This window comes from Triticum urartu, unplaced genomic scaffold (genome assembly GCF_056163025.1).
Source record: "Triticum urartu cultivar PI428250 unplaced genomic scaffold, HENAU_Tu73 scaffold1, whole genome shotgun sequence".
In the NCBI taxonomy this organism is placed as follows: Eukaryota; Viridiplantae; Streptophyta; class Magnoliopsida; order Poales; family Poaceae; genus Triticum; species Triticum urartu.
In genome coordinates this window covers 2,857,191-2,872,190 of record NW_028259461.1, presented here as the reverse complement: position 1 = coordinate 2,872,190, position 15,000 = coordinate 2,857,191, and positions in this window count along the sequence as shown.

Here is a 15,000-nt window from a genome sequence, read left to right as displayed (position 1 = left end):
GAAATTCTCATCGAAACATCGAGAAATTGTGCATATAGAAAACTCTAAAGAAAGAAAAAAAGGAGACCCATGCCATGATTTTCAAATCTTTTCTATTTAGTAGTCTAAGTTTCTCGATGAGGATAATTAATTCGGTCGTTGTGGTCGGACTCTATTATGGATTTCTGACTACATTCTCCATAGGTCCCTCTTAGATCTTCTTTCTCCAATCTTGGATTAGGGAAGAAGGAGATATTCGCGACTACTGGCGATTTCACATTATGGGGCAGCTCATGATCTTCATATCGATCTATTATCCACCTCTGTATCTATTCTTTCTTAGCTAAACAGGTGGAAGATCTATCCAATTTGGTTATATTATATCATGGACTCGAAAAACGGATCTGAATTTGACTGAAATGCACGATCTTCACAGGTATCACTTTTCACGATACCTAAAAGGTGGAATAGCGATTTTCGAACCATTTCCTATAAGAGAATGGTTTCCATTACTTTGAGAAATGGATTCTTATATCAAACTATAGCTATTGCATTAAAGAAGAAAAGAAACTAATAGAAGTCGAAGACGCGGAATGATAGTGAATAGAGAGAAAGATTCTTCTGATTTTCTTGTTTCTATCTACTAGACGCCGTAGAGAATTGAGAATTTTCATGTCTTTCAATTCTCGTACTCGTAATTGGAAAGTTATGGAAGGAGACCCATCATTTTGCAATGAAAACAACATATAAAACTCTGGACAATTTCGAAATCAGGCCAAGCGTCTTAATACATATGCAAAAAAATTCATTATTGGCCCACCATTGATTAGAAGATTTAGCTTGTATGAATCGCTATTGGTTTGATACGAATAATGACAATCGTTAAGGATACAGATGTATCCACAATTCATTTAGAGTTACTTAATAGTCTATTTCTTATACCATATCTCTATCCCGTGAAATTCTCGAGCCAAAAGATGGATGCATATGCTGTGTTTCATTTTGCTAAATGATATCAATTAAATGGTGTATCAATTCCATAAATTGCATATAGCAATAAATAAATCAGCAAAATTCTTTCTAATATTTTAGATAGAAGAAACATTTCTTCTATCTAAAATATTAGAAAGAATGTACCCTTCTATCCAAATCCAATTTGCATCGATAAAATAAATCCAAATTCCAGTAGTAGATGAATAATTGCAAATTTGTGTGTGTACGAGATTAGAATAACTTCAAAATAACTGACATAATTTTGTATTTTTCCTGATCAGAAAAATACATGAAAAAGAAAGGAGGTAGAAAAATTTTTGGATTTATGGTTAAAGAAGAAAAAGAAGAAAACAGGGGTTCTGTTGAATTTCAAGTATTCAGTTTCACCAATAAGATACGGAGACTTGCTTCACATTTGGAATTACACAAAAAAGATTTTTCATCGGAAAGAGGTCTACGAAGACTTTTGGGAAAACGTCGACGTTTGCTGGCTTATTTGGCAAAGAAAAATAGAGTACGTTATAAGAAATTAATCGGTCAGTTGAATATTCGGGAGCAGTAATTTAATCGTTCAAATTTTTTTCTTGTTTTATTATTTTTTTAGTAGTCTTATAGTAGTCTTAGATTTTTCATTTTGATGAGCCTCGCTTTGAGGAATTCATGGAATAATCCATTTTCATGGAATAATGAATTAAGGAAGAAAGGATATGAGTCTACCGCTTACAAGAAAAGATCTCATGATAGTCAATATGGGCCCTCAACACCCATCAATGCATGGTGTTCTTCGACTGATCGTTACTCTCGATGGTGAGGATGTTATTGATTGTGAACCCATATTAGGGTATTTACACAGAGGAATGGAAAAAATCGCGGAAAACCGAACTATTATACAATACTTACCTTATGTAACAAGGATATAGAGAGATTGTAGAAAGGGGATAGGATAGTTATTTTTGCAAGAGACTTGTTGTAAATTCCTTAACTTAAGAAAGAAAAAAGAATAAAAACACAGATACATAACATAAAAAAAAGAATAAATAAGACGAGATTCGACCTCCCCCTACATATTTAATTTCCTCTCCTATACAAAAACTAGCAAGACCCACTCCATTGGTAATTCCATCAATAACACCCTTATCAAAAAACTCCGTGAGTTCGGTTAACCCTCTTATACCGAGGGTAAAGACCCTAGTATAGAAAATATCTATATAACCACGATTATATGACCAACTGTATATATTTTTTTTTACTTGATCTAAAAATTCTTTTTTAGGATTTCCTTTGTAAAAAGAGTTTATTAAATCCAAATTCTGAAAAAAAGAATAAGCGGATCCATAGAAGATATATGCTATGAATAAACCAAAGATAGCTAGACTTACAGAAGAAATTGCATTAGTAATAAATTCATATGAATTTACAAAAGAATTAGAACTTTCCTGGGTAAAGTTTATTGAGGGAGTTAACCACTTTGATAATATGGTTAACTCTGCTATTCCATTACCAATTCCTCCATTATCAAAAGAGATTCCTATGAATCCAATGAACAAAGTGAAAAGTAGTAATATAAGAAGAGGAAATAACATAGTATTTCCCGTTTCATGCGGATAGGCAAAAGTTTTTTTAGCCCCAAAAGACGTAGTAAAGGATCCTATCCTATTTCTTGTATTACCTTGAATTTTTGGTATATTTTGTGAAAAAAAAGAAACTCCACTCTTCGTTGTTGATAAAACGAAATCCCTATTCACTCCTTTGGGTATCCTTTTTCCCCATAAGGATATTGAATACAAGGAACTCTCTTTAGTGCTACTGTAATTTTGAAAATGAACACGCAAATACCCATCAAATGTAAGTAAATATATCCGAAACATATAAAAGGCAGTTAATCCTGCAGTAAAGGAGGCTATTATTCCAAAAAAGGGCGAATACAACCAACTATTACTAAGGATTTCATCTTTGGACCAGAAGCAAGCAAGAGGTGGAATACCACAAAGAGAAAGTGTACCCCATAAAAAAGTAGTTCTTGTGATTGGAATGTATTTTCTTAAACCGCCCATAAGAACCATATTTTGACTTTTATCTGGTGAATATCCAACAAGAGGTTCCATTGAATGAATAACGGATCCGGATCCCAAGAACAATAAAGCTTTTGAATAAGCATGAGTGATCAAATGGAATAAAGCAGCTTGATAAGAACCTATACCTAGAGCTAACATCATATAACCCAATTGAGACATTGTAGAATAGGCTAAGCTTCTTTTAATATCTCTCTGAGCAAGAGCTAAAGTAGCTCCTAAGAATAGTGTTATTGTACCTACTAAAGAAATAAAACTCATTATCAAAGGTAAAGATATGAAAAGAGGAAGAAGTCGAGCTAGAAGAAAAATTCCCGCAGCAACCATAGTTGCTGCGTGTATAAGAGCCGAAATAGGAGTGGGCCCTTCCATAGCATCGGGTAACCATACGTGAAGAGGGAATTGTGCGGATTTCGCAACTGCACCAAGGAATAATAAAAAAGCACACAAAGTAGTAAGTAAAGAGTTAATTCCATTATTAGGAATCCAGTTATTAGCTATTTTGAACAAATCCCTAAACTCTAAACTACCTGTTATCCAAAAAAAACCTAAAATTCCTAATAATAGACCAAAATCCCCTACACGATTAGTTACAAAAGCTTTTTGACAAGCACTCGCTGCGATTGGTCGTGTAAACCAAAAGCCTATCAATAAATAAGAACACATTCCCACGAGTTCCCAAAAAAAATAAATTTGTATCAAATTGGAGCTAGTAACCAATCCCAACATGGAAGTATTGAAAAAACTTATATAAACAAAAAATCTCAAATATCCTTCATCGTGAGACATATAACCATCACTATAAATAAGAACCAGGATTCCTACAGTAGTAATTAGTATTAACATAATAGAAGTAAGTGGGTCAATCAAGTATCCAAATTCTAAAGAAAAATCATTATTGACGGTCCAAGACCATAGATATTGATAGATCGAACTTCCATTTATTTGTTGAATAGACAGTTGAACTGAGAATACCATAGCTATACTTAAGAGTAAAACACTAGGAAAAGCCCATATGCGACGAAGATTTTTTGTTGCTGTCGGAATAAGAATAAGGCCAAATCCCATTGACATAATAACTGGAAGTGGGAGAAGAGGGATTACCCATGCATATTGATATGTATGTTCCATAAGAAAAGAAATTGCAATTTTTACTTCAATTTTTACTTCAATTTTTCTATAAAATTGTTTCCGATTCACCAAACCAATTCTTATCTCTTTCTGAAAGAATAAATAAAAAGAATAAGAAAAAATACTGAAATTCTTAATTTTTCCAAAATTTATCTCATTGAAATAATTAAAAATTAAGAATGGGTTTAGTTGGTTAAATTAAAAAAGTTAATAAAATAACTAGGTAACGAAGTTATTTTTATTAACTAAATAAAGATATTTATAAAAATAAAAAAAAAAAAGTGGAATCATTTTACTTTCTATTCATAATTCATTTTTATATTTCTTTAAAACAAAGATGAAACAGCTCTCTTGTTCCATAATTAACTGATTGAGTGAATTCCAATGAAAACCTATGTTTATAAGAAATTATCGAATAGTCCTTACTTCATATAGAACTAAAATTCTAATGACTATAAATTACCTAAGTTTTAGAATGTCTTGTTTAAGAGACTCAGTATTTTTTGTTTTGATTGGAATTCCTTTCCTTTATGGAATACCATTCTGAACTTAATTAACTATTTTCATTTTCCCTTCTTTTTATCCCCCCGTCTTATCTTATATGGGGGATAGGCTTCCATACCATATATCTATATATGGAGTATACTTGATATATAAATAGATATAAATAGATTTAAATGAGAAACCCTTCTATATATTCTATATTATTAAAAAAAAAGTATAAAATATATAAAGAAAAAATGTTAAAAAATTCTTGTTGTCTTATCCGCATTAGACAAAATGAAGTAAAAAATAATTCAAAATTTAAGTATCTTTCAGTATCTAAGTATAAATACTAATAAAAAGAAGAAAGAAGGATTGATTTGCAGCAATAGATGTCTTTCACATACAACTAGAAAAAAGTAATTTCCTTTTTGAATGGCAGTTCCAAAAAAACGTACTTCAATGTCAAAAAAGCGTATTCGTAAAAATATTTGGAAGAAAAAGACTTATTTTTCCATAGTACAATCTTATTCTTTAGTAAAATCAAGATCATTTTCGAGCGGTAATGAGCATCCAAAACCAAAGGGTTTTTCTGGGCAACAAACAAATAATAAGATTTTGGAATAATATGAATTGACTTATCAAAAAAGAATTCCAATTATTTAATAATTTGGATTCTTCTTTGAATGTACTTTTATGTGTCGAATTACTCGGTACAATATTCTTAGAACAAAAAACCCCTCTTATCTTATATATACAAGAAAAAAAAAGTTTTGTTTGGTATACTGTGTGCTAAGTATTCTTTTCCTATCAATGAACTTTTCATAATTTTCCTAATAGAATCCTCATATTCTATTAGGAAAATTATGAAAAGTGGAGTATTCTTACAATAGGACTTACAACTTCCACCTATCTTCTCCAAAATCATAAGGTTAGTAAATCTTATTAATAAGAGCATAAAGACTTTCATTCTAGAAATTTTTAAAAAATCCAAAAAGCCTTTTCTATTTATCCATTTTATTTTAATTTCATCATTAAATAGAAACCCTTTTGGATTTTTTTCATTGTATTGAAAGAATTTTCAAAATGTAAAGGGGAAATTAATTAGAAAAAATTAGTTCTATAATTGCAAGTTAGAAAAAAGAAGTTCCAACTCTTTCAAGCAGTGTTTGTGTTTCTATTGGGCAAAGCAAGAGTTTATTGTAAAAAAAAAAAATGGAAACGATACTACCAAACGAAGTCTATTTTAATGAAAACTCTAATGTTCCTAAATTTTATGGACTTTCCCAATATCGACGATTCCCAAGATAATAGCTATTATTCTTTTAAGTTACCTATTATTTGAAGTTAGCCGCCATGGTGAAATTGGTAGACACGCTGCTCTTAGGAAGCAGTGCTCAAGCATCTCGGTTCGAATCCGAGTGGCGGCATTCTTGAAAAAGAATACAATAGATTAGAAATCAATTCGAAATTTACAATTTTGTAATGGGACCTTCCCCTTATGCTATTTGCAACTTTAGAACATATACTAACTCATATCTCTTTCTCAACGATTTCAATTGTGATTACGATTCATTTTATAACCTTATTAGTTCGTGAACTTGGAGGATTACGCGATTCGTCAGAAAAAGGAATGATAGTTACTTTTTTCTCTATAACAGGATTCTTAGTTTCTCGTTGGGCTTCCTCGGGACATTTTCCATTAAGTAATTTATATGAGTCATTGATCTTCCTTTCATGGGCCCTGTATATTCTTCATACCATTCCTAAAATACAGAACTCTAAAAATGATTTAAGCACAATAACTACGCCAAGTACTATTTTAACGCAAGGCTTTGCCACATCGGGTCTTTTAACTGAAATGCATCAATCCACGATACTAGTACCTGCTCTACAATCTCAGTGGTTAATGATGCATGTCAGTATGATGTTATTAAGCTATGCAACTCTTTTGTGCGGATCCTTATTATCTGCCGCTATTCTAATCATTAGATTTCGAAATAATTTCCATTTCTTTTCTAAAAAGAAAAAAAATGTTTTAAATAAAACATTTTTCTTTAGTGATATTAAATATTTTTATGCAAAAAGAAGTGCTTTAAAAAGAACCTCTGTCCCTTCATTTCCAAATTATTACAAATATCAATTAACGGAGCGTTTGGATTCTTGGAGTTATCGTGTCATTAGCCTAGGATTTACCCTTTTAACCGTAGGTATTCTTTGTGGAGCAGTATGGGCTAATGAGGCCTGGGGATCCTATTGGAATTGGGATCCTAAGGAAACTTGGGCATTTATTACTTGGACCATATTCGCAATTTATTTACATAGTAGAACAAATCCAAATTGGAAGGGTACGAATTCTGCACTTATAGCTTTGATAGGATTTCTTATAATTTGGATTTGTTATTTTGGTATAAATCTATTAGGAATAGGCTTACATAGTTATGGTTCGTTTACATTAACACCTAAATGATTACATAAAATAAAACCTTCATGAAATGAAGGTTTTTACTTTTATGTTTTATTTGAGAACCCCTTGAACGCCTTATCAAAGGGTTCTCAAAAATTCGAGATAGATCTAATTATACTTTTTTACTTATTTCTGCATTATATACTTTTTTACTTATTTCTGCATTAATAGAGCAGACGAGTAAAAAAAAGCAAACCTATTTAGGATAATAATTGGATAAGAGAGCCTCTACCCTGTCAACGGATAGGGAGAGAACAAAATCTGGATAAATACCAATTCCTATTACTGGTAAAAAGATACAGATTAAAATAAAGAGTTCTCGTGGTCCAGAATCCACAAAATTTGCGTTTGGAACATTAAATAGCTTGTATCCATAGAACATCTGGCGTAACATAGATAATAAATAAATAGGAGTTAATATCATTCCAATTGCCATTACAAAAGTAATTAGTGTTTTTGGCATTAACAGAAATTTTGGACTAGTAATTAGTCCAAAAAATACTACTAATTCTGCGACAAAACCACTCATTCCTGGTAAGGCAAGAGAAGCCATTGAAAAGCTACTAAACATGGTAAAAATTTTAGGCATTGGGATAGATATTCCCCCCAGTTCTTCGAGATAAACAAGACGCATTCTATCAGAAGCGGTTCCTGCCAAGAAAAAAAGTGTAGCACCAATAAATCCATGGGATAATATTTGTAAAATAGCTCCATTGAGTCCAATGTTGGTTATGGAACCAATTCCTATAATTATGAAACCCATGTGAGATACAGAGGAATAAGCTATTCTTTTTTTGAAATTTCGTTGACCAAGAGAAGTTGAAGCTGCATAGATTATTTGGATCGCTCCTATTATTACTAACCAGGGCGAAAATAGATAATGAGCATGAGGTAACAATTCCATGTTGATCCGAATCAATCCATATGCTCCCATCTTTAATAATATTCCCGCTAAAAGCATACATGTACTATAATGTGCTTCCCCATGGGTATCTGGTAACCACGTATGTAGGGGTATAATCGGCAATTTGACAGCATAAGCAATAAGGAAGCCAAAATATAAAAGTATTTCCAAGGTTGCAGGGTATGATTGATTAATTAATCTTTCCAAATCTAATCCTGGTTCGTTGGAACCATATAAGCCCATACCCAGAACTCCGATTAAGAAAAAAATGGAACCGCCTGCAGTATACAAAATAAACTTTGTAGCTGAATATAGACGCCTCTTCCCCCCCCACATGGATAAAAGTAAGTAAACAGGAATTAATTCTAACTCCCACATGATAAAAAAAAGTAAAAGGTCTCGCGAAGAAAATAATCCTATTTGACCACTATACATTGCGAGCATCAGGAAATAGAATAATCGCGAATTCCGTGTAATTGGCCAAGCTGCTAAAGTAGCTAAAGTAGTGATAAATCCTGTCAATAAAATAGATCCTAATGAAAGTCCATCGATTCCCAATCTCCAGTGGAAATCGAAGACATCTATCCATTTATAATCCTCCTTTAATTGGATTAAGGGATCCTCCAGTTGGAAATGATAACAGAACGCATAAGTCATTAGAAGGAATTCTAATAAACAAATAGATATAGTATACCACCTAACGACTTTGTTTCCCTTATGAGGTAAAAAGAAAATTAATGAACCTGCAAATATCGGCAAAACAACAAGTATTGTTAACCAAGGAAAATAACTCATGATAAAGTGATAAAGACAAGATACGTTTTGACCAGAAAAGCCCGTGCTCGATTATTTCGAGCACAGGCTTCTTCGGTAAAGAGGAATCAGACGATTCGAGTGAAGTTTTTTGTAACGTATCAATAAGATAGAGCCATGCTACGTGTTGTTTCAGGCCCTAAATAAACGCGGACACTTAAAAAATCTGTCGGGCAGGCAGATTCACATCTCTTACAACCCACACAATCTTCGGTTCTCGGCGCGGAAGCAATTTGCTTGGCTTTACATCCATCCCAGGGTATCATTTCTAATACATCTGTTGGACAAGCTCGTACACATTGAGTGCATCCTATACATGTATCGTAAATTTTTACGGAATGTGACATTGGATCTATAAATTTTTCTTTTCAACATAAAATTTTTCGATCTGGTAAAAATGAAATTAGTACTATAATGAGTCATATGTATTGTAGACACCAGACGAAGCAATGGTTTATCCAAACTTCAAAAAAAAAAATCTATTTTTTAATCTGTTTGTGAGAAAGCGTGAAGAGAGCCAAGAGACTTTAATTTTGGATTTCAACAATAAATAAGAAATAAGAAAGAATTTTACGAATTGTACAGACGAATTCGAATTAGCCAATAAATTGGCTATCGTCTTTTCAATATAAATTATTGCAATATTCAAATTGCAATATCAATGAATTACAAATACAAAAATTCATTTAAGTGAAAAAGAATACTATGCAATAATCTACTAAAAAAAATGGATATTCTCAAATAATACTAAGAAAATAGTATTGATTTCTATTTATTTTAATATGTGCGCCTTTGTTTAGAGGATTCTATGTCTAATTATTCAAAAGTCTAATTATTCAATAAATTAGATTGATTGATACGAGTGGATTTCCTATTACGATGGATGGAAGAAAGAATGGATAGTCCAATAGCGGCTTCAGCAGCTGCAAGGGCTATAACAAAAATTGCGAAAATATCTCCTTTTAATTGGCGACTATCAAATAGATCAGAAAATGTTACGAGATTTAGATTAATTGAATTCAGTATAAGTTCAAGACATATTAGAGCTCTAACCATGTTTCGGCTTGTGATCAATCCATAGATACCAATCGAAAATAAATAGACACTCAAAAAAAGTACATGCTCAAACATCATTAACTAACTCCTTATCAATCTCGATTCATTTCAATATGAGGGCAAGAATTGAACCGATTCAATTAATTACAATAGAACAATTACACAACAAAAGAAAAAAAAAAAAAAAAAAAAGGAGGTATTTGTTGGCAGTAGATGGATTTTACTAAATCAAAATTGTGATTCTTTAGTTATTTATTTTAGATTTGCAATTCTTATAATTTGTACTTTTTCTAAGTTTTCTTATTGCCGAGCCATAGTAATTGCACCTATTAAAGAAACTAGAAGAATTATGGAAATGAGTTCAAACGGAAGATAAAAATCGGTTGCTAAATGAATTCCAATTTGTTGAACATTATTTATGAGACCCTGTTCTACTATTTGGTTTGATCTTGTAGTCCAAAGAATTCCATACCACGACGTATCTGGGATAGTAGTCATTAGTGAAAAAACAATAGTTATACAAACGAGTGAAGTGAACCCATCTCCAATAGTCCAATAATTCTTATCTTTAGACCATTCTGAGCCATTTACGAACATTACAGCGAATATGATCAAGACATTTATGGCTCCCACATAAATAAGAAGTTGTGCGACAGCTACAAAGTAGGAATTTAATAAAAAATAGAATAAGGATATACAAACAAGAACTAATCCCAGCGAAAAGGCAGAATAAATGGGGTTGGTAAGTAATACTACTCCTAGACCCCCTAGTAGAAGAACAAATCCCCCAAATAGCATAAGAATCTCATGTATTGGTCCAGGTAAATCCATTATGGATAAAAAGAAATTAATAGTATAAAATTTTTCATGAACTGACTAAAACTAAAGGATTCAAGGAAGGAAAAAAGGATTAGGGTATTTTTTTGTGTATAAACTTATAGTTATAAATTATATTATATCACGAAAATCTAGTCTGATTTAAAATAAGAAATAATTTCCAATAAGCAGTAGTTTTTCGTTTTTCTTTATAGTTTAATTTTAAAGTTTAATAAAGAATTATTAGATTTTTATAACAGAAAGACAAAATCAAAGTTTAGTAATCAGTAATCGTTCTTGAATTCGAAGATTTTTCTTTGTTTATTTTACTTTCAGACGAATTCCTAATTGTTTGAATTGTGTAATCTCCCATTATGGAGATTGGTAACCGACTTAAAGCAATTTGATTGTAATTCAATTCATGACGATCATAGGTAGAAAGTTCATATTCTTCAGTCATTGATAAACAGCTTGTTGGACAGTACTCAACACAATTGCCACAAAATATACAAACTCCGAAATCAATACTATAATTAAGCAATTGTTTTCTTTTAATATCCTTTTCAAATCTCCAATCCACAACGGGTAAATCTATCGGACATACGCGAACACATACTTCACAAGCAATACATTTATCAAATTCAAAGTGGATTCGCCCTCGGAAACGCTCTGGTGTAATTGATTTTTCATAAGGGTAGTGAATCGTTATAGGTAAACGATTTGTGTGGGATAAGGTAGTTATGAAACTTTGACCTATGTACCTTGTAGCACGTATTGTTTGTTGACCATAACTCATGAACCCAGTTACCATAGGGAACATATTCATTCTAAATATCTATGAAAAAGATATGTTTCTTTCTCTTGTTTGAGAGAGCTTTTGTGTTGAAAATATTCTTACTATTATTGTATTATCTTATTTATAGTGAAACAAGTTGAGAAGAGGTTGTTAATAAGAGATTGCCCAGGGAAATAGGTAAAAGAAATTTCCATCCAAGATTTAATAACTGATCCATTCTCATCCTCGGTAAAGTCCATCTTATTGTGATAGAAATGAAGAGAAATAAATAAGCTTTAGTTAATGTAATAAATATACCCATTGTCATTTCCAAAATTCCAACTGCTTTATTCATTTGGAAAAAATCAAAAAAGGATATATAGGGAATAGATAAATTCCACCCGCCCAAGTAGAGAACTGTTACAAATAAAGAAGAAACTAATAAATTTAGGTAAGAAACAAGATAAAATAAACCATATTTGATACCGGAATATTCAGTTTGGTAACCTGCTACTAATTCTTCCTCCGCTTCTGGTAAATCAAAGGGTAATCTTTCACATTCTGCCAAAGAAGAAATTAAAAAAACCAGAAAACCTATAGGCTGACGCCAAATATTCCATCCAAAAAAACCGTATTTTGACTGTGCTTCAACTATATCAACTGTACTTGAACTGTTAGATAATCATAGTCGGTGATAACATCACAGTTCCCACCGCTATTTCAAAACCGTACATGAAACCTTAGCTTCATACGGCTTCTCTATGATCAGAAAAAGGAAAGGACTGTTTTGTTCCTAGCCCCGGGGGCGTAGATAGAATTAGATAAAATAAAATAGATTTGAAAGTCCTAAATTAGACCAAAGGAATTCCGTCTGCTAGAATAAGAAAAAGCGCTTCCGAATTGATCTCATCCTTTATAATATAATGAAAATTTTTCTTTGTTCAGTAATAACTTAATCTTGGAATAAAACACTTGTTACTTGTTATAGGAATTCAATTAATAAATGGAAAGAGTTGGGTATTAGTTCATGAGCAATTCTGCATGAATATGGATAGAGGAAGGAAATAATGAAAATTTTTTCTAGTGCACTCCATATCTTTTTTACTATTCTTCTTTCCCCAGGGAGGGGGTATTTAAAAAGAAAAAATGGATAAAGGGTTAATTCGTTCTTGATAGCCATTTCCTTAACAAGTGAATGGGAACATACTCTGGATCGGAATCCGAAGAAAGTACTACTTGATAATTTCTACAAATTGCAAGTCCTTATTATGATTCCTTTTATGGGCAAAAATCTCTAATGTTTTAGATTTTCCATTACTAATCCTTTATGTACTTTAGTGTTCCTAACCCTTCACTAACTTTTGGTGGATTCTTCTTATGGATTATTAAGTTATAGTAATAACTAGGAGTATTCTAGTAATGGAATTCCATATCGTGAATCCTTTATTCTTGGCCGCTTCAAGATATGATGACTAATTAAAAAATATCAACCTTGGGATAAAGAGTTTACACTGCTTATGTTTACTTCCACTTTTTTCTTGTACGTAGGAAATGAGATTTTTTCTTTTTACTACAAATTTATAAGCTGTTTTGTTTCACTCATATAGCTATCTAGTTTAACTTACCAACCCAAATACTAAATAAGAAAAGGAATATAAATAGTTAATGGATTTTATAGGAAAAAGATCTATTTTAACGAATCACACGTAGAGATATTGCTAGCACACAAAAAGTTAATGGTATTTCATAACTAATGGATTGAGCAGCAGCTCGTAGACCGCCTGAAAAAGAATATTTATTATTTGAGCTATATCCTGCCATAAGAAGACCAATAGGAGCTATACTTGAAATGGCAATCCATAAAAAAACACCAATACTAAGATCGGCTAAAACAAAATGATATCCCAAAGGGATAACTAAAAAACTTAATAAAACTGATATGACTGCTATAGAGGGTCCAATGCTAAATAAAGAAATATCTCCTCGGGATGGCAGAATATCTTCTTTAAAAAGTAGCTTAGTCCCATCTGCTATAGCTTGAAGCAGGCCCAGGGGGCCAGCATATTCAGGACCAATACGTTGTTGTATCGACGCAGATATTTCTCTTTCTAACCACACAATTACAGAGTACCTCTATTGTTATTCCAAAAGGAGGGTCAAGAGAATGGGTAGAATCGATATCAGTCCATAGACTTCTTTTAATAATTCCAATTTCGAAAAAGAATTGATAGTTTCTACCTCTACCCTATCTATTATCATTTCAACGATCAACTTCCCCCATAATGATATCTATACTACCTAATATCGTCATGATATCAGCCAATTTCATTTTTTTAACTAGCTGAGGAAGAATTTGCAAATTAATAAACCCGGGTGGACGGATTTTCCATCTCCAGGGGAAAAGGCTATCATCTCCTACTAGATAAATCCCTAATTCACCTTTTGGGGCTTCTACTCTTACATAAAGCTCTTGTCTTGACAATTCAAAATTGGGCGAAGGTTCTTTTACCAAGAAATTTATACTCAAAATCATTCCATTCAGAATTATTTTCTTTCTTAAAGCGTCGGACTTCTAAATTTTCATAAGGTCCTCCAGGAATTTTTTCTACCAGCTTGTTGAATTATTTTGATGGATTCCCTCATTTCACCAATTCGTACTAAATAGCGAGCTAACGAATCCCCTTCCTTTTTGCCATTGGACTTTCCAATCAAATTGGTTGTAAGACTCATAAGGATCTACTTTACGAAGATCCCATTGTATTCCAGAAGCTCGTAACATCGGTCCCGATAAGCCCCAATTTACTGCTTCTTCTCCGCTAATAAAACCTACTCCTTCAACTCGCTCTAAAAAAAATGGATTCTGTGTAATAAGTTGTTGATATTCAACAACTCCGCGTAAAAAATAATCACAGAAATCTAAAACATTTATCGATCCATCCATAAGGTAGATCGGCGGCTACTCCTCCGATGCGAAAGTAATTGTGCATCATTCGCATACCTGTAGCAAGCTTCAAATAGATCATATATTAATTCTCTCTCTCTATAAATATAGAAAAAAGGAGTCTGTGCGCCGAGATCCGCCATAAAAGGTCCAAGCCATAGCAAAGTGAGAAGCTATCGGCTTAATTCTAACATAAATTACCCTAATATAGCTGGCTCTTTGTCGTATTTGAATATTCTCCAAGAATTCTGTGCATTTACTGTTATTGCTTCTGTAAACATAGTAGCTAAATAATCCCACCTTGTTACATAAGGTAAGTATTGTATAATAGTTCGGTTTTCTCGCGATTTTTTCCATTCCTCTGTGTAAATACCCTAATATGGGTTCACAATCAATAACATCCTCACCATCGAGAGTAACGATCAGTCGAAGAACACCATGCATTGATGGTGTGTTGAGGGCCCATATTGACTATCATGAGATCTTTTCTTGTAAGCGGTAGACTCATATCCTTTCTTCCTTAATTCATTATTCCATGAAAATGGATTATTCCATGAATTCCTCAAAGCG